At 81.6% G+C, this 2500-nt stretch overlaps 1 non-coding gene across 1 annotated transcript; it reads right to left on the bottom strand.

Annotated features, from left to right (window-relative positions):
- Positions 1–989: 989 nt before the first annotated feature.
- On the bottom strand, positions 990–1142 carry LOC139043369 (5.8S ribosomal RNA). Its single transcript, XR_011500461.1, has one exon. It is a non-coding gene; the product is annotated as a 5.8S ribosomal RNA (ribosomal RNA).
- Between the last annotated feature and the right edge of the window lie 1358 nt (positions 1143–2500).

Genomic DNA, 2500 nt, shown 5'->3' with positions numbered 1-2500 from the left:
GGCGGGCGGGCGAGCGGGCGGGCGGAGAGACGCGGGCGGGCGGACGGGGGCACGAGCCGGCGGCACGGGCGAGGGGCCCCGCCGGGGAGGAGGGGGGCGGAGCGGGACGCCGCCACGCGCACGGCGGACGCGTCGCGGCGACGCGTGGGAGGAGAGGGCGGAGGGGCGGCGGCGGGCGCGGCGGGGCCGGCGGTCGCCCCCGACCGCCGACCTTACCCGCGCGCGTCCCACCGCCTCCCGACACCCGCCCCTCCGCCGCGAGCCGCCACGGCCCGTCGGGCGGCGGACGCGGCGCCCGCCCGCCCGCCCGGGGCTCGGGGCACACGGCGCGGCGCGGCCGCGACCCAGGGGAGGGCGCGCGGCGGCGGACGACGCCGCGGCGTCCCGCGGGTCACCGCCGGGGCACGCGTCCCCGGGGCGCGGCCCCGCGCACGCGACTCGGCCTCGGCGCGAGCCACCCCGACGGGGCGAGGCCGGGGAGGGGTCACGGTCCGGGACCCGGGCGCGCCGGGGACCGGCGAGGGGCCGGCCGGACGCACCGGGACGGACCGCCGACGGGGGCGAGCGGCGACCGGACAGGCGGCCCGGACGCGGGCCCCCCGAACCCGGCGGCCCCGACCGCGCGCCGCGGGACCCGTCTCGTCCCCGCCCCGGCCACCCCGAGGCCGCGTGCGGCGCGAGGGAGCCCCCGAAGGCACCGTGGCGGCCACGGGCACCTCGGCGCGAGCTCTCGCGTCTGTCTCTCCCTCGACTCGCGGGCGGCGGCCCCCACCCCGGGACCCCGCGCGGCGCCGCCGCCGCCGACCCCCACGCGCCTCCGACGACCGGGCGCCGGGGCGCGTGGGAGGAGGGGCGGGCGCGCGGGGCGGAGGAGGGGCACCGCGTCTGCACTTAGGGGGACGGAGGGCCCGGGGCGGGCCCTGCGAGAGACCCCCAGCCGCGCACCCCGGGGCAGGCGACACCCACCCCGGGGGCGATTGATCGTCAAGCGACGCTCAGACAGGCGTAGCCCCGGGAGGAACCCGGGGCCGCAAGTGCGTTCGAAGTGTCGATGATCAATGTGTCCTGCAATTCACATTAATTCTCGCAGCTAGCTGCGTTCTTCATCGACGCACGAGCCGAGTGATCCACCGCTAAGAGTCGTACGAGTTTGAACGGCGGGGTCCCCCCGCAGGGCGGGGGAAGAGCCCGCCCCTGGCACGGCACATCCCCGGAGGGTGCCTCCGGCCGGCCAGAAAGGCACAACGAGACCAGACTCCGTGAGGCCGGAAGGTTGGACGACGGGGCGTCCGGCACGGGCCCCGCGGGGCCGTGCTCGGACACCCCACAGGCGCCCGGGGGCTCCCGCCTCGCCCGAGGACGCGGGGGCGCGCACACGCCCGCGCGCGCACGCGACGACACGACGGCCGCCGGGGACGCCCCCTCCCGACGGCCGCCGCGACGGCGGCGCGGCGCGGCACGGCGCGGCGCCCCGGCCCGGCGAGGCGGAGTCTGGGGGAGAAGGGCCAGGCCTCCCGACTCCCCGCGGGCCCGACCGCCCCGACCCAAGGCGGACGGGCGAGGCCCCCCAGGGGTCTTTAAACCTCCGCGCCGGGACGCGCTAGGTACCTGGATGGGGGGAAGCCAAAGCAACGGACGAGGCGGAGCGGGTAGTGCCGCGCGGCCACCGCCTCGACGCCGCCCGCGCCGCCCGCGGCCACCCGGGGACGGACGCAGGCCTCGGCGCTGCCCGCCCGTGACCGAACCCCACACCGCCGGGCGCCGCCGACCGACGAGCCCACCGCGCCCGCGGCCCCCTCGACGCCGGGCGTGCCCCCCTCGCGTCCGACGCACGCCACCAGACCCGACCCGACTTTCCCCCGGGGACCCTCCCCGCACCCGCGTCCCAGGCCCCTCGCCACGGAGGGCGAGGGGCTGCGGCGGGGAAGCGGGGAGCGAGCGGACAGGGCGGGGGTGGTGGGCGGACGTGGCCGGCCGGACGCGGGCGCCCGGGGCGCCGAGGGCGGGCGGAGACGCGGAGGCACCGTCGGACGGACGACGACGCCGACGGCCGGGGAACGGCCCAGGGCGGGCGACGGGAGGCGGCGGGCGGCGGGCACCCCGCGTGAGCCGAGGCTCCGAGGCCCCCGGGGGACCTGACCCCGGGGACTCCGCGGGGGCTCGCGCCGCCACGCCGCCCTTCCCGAGACGCGCCGAGGGCGCCGCCGCCCGCGAGAGCGGGGGACGGACGGCGCCGGAGACGGAGGCGCGGCGCGACAACGCCGGCCCGCCTCGCGGGAGACCGGAGGGCGCGGGGACGGACGCGCCGGGGGCGGCGGCGCGGAGGACGCGGCGGCCTCGGAACGCCGGGCGGACGGAGGCCGGAAGGGGCTCGTGGGCTCGCCGAGATCGAGCCCACTCCCTCCGGACCACCGCCGACCCGGGACCGAGGCGCGCCCGCGCCTCCCGCGCCTCCGGCCGGGCGCCCGCGCCTCCCGCGCGCCCCCTCCTCCTCCCTCTC

Source organism: Equus asinus, unplaced genomic scaffold (assembly GCF_041296235.1).
Source record: "Equus asinus isolate D_3611 breed Donkey unplaced genomic scaffold, EquAss-T2T_v2 contig_212, whole genome shotgun sequence".
NCBI lineage: Eukaryota > Metazoa > Chordata > Mammalia > Perissodactyla > Equidae > Equus > Equus asinus.
Note: the sequence above shows the minus strand (reverse complement) of the source record. Positions and strands in the feature narration are given on the sequence as shown.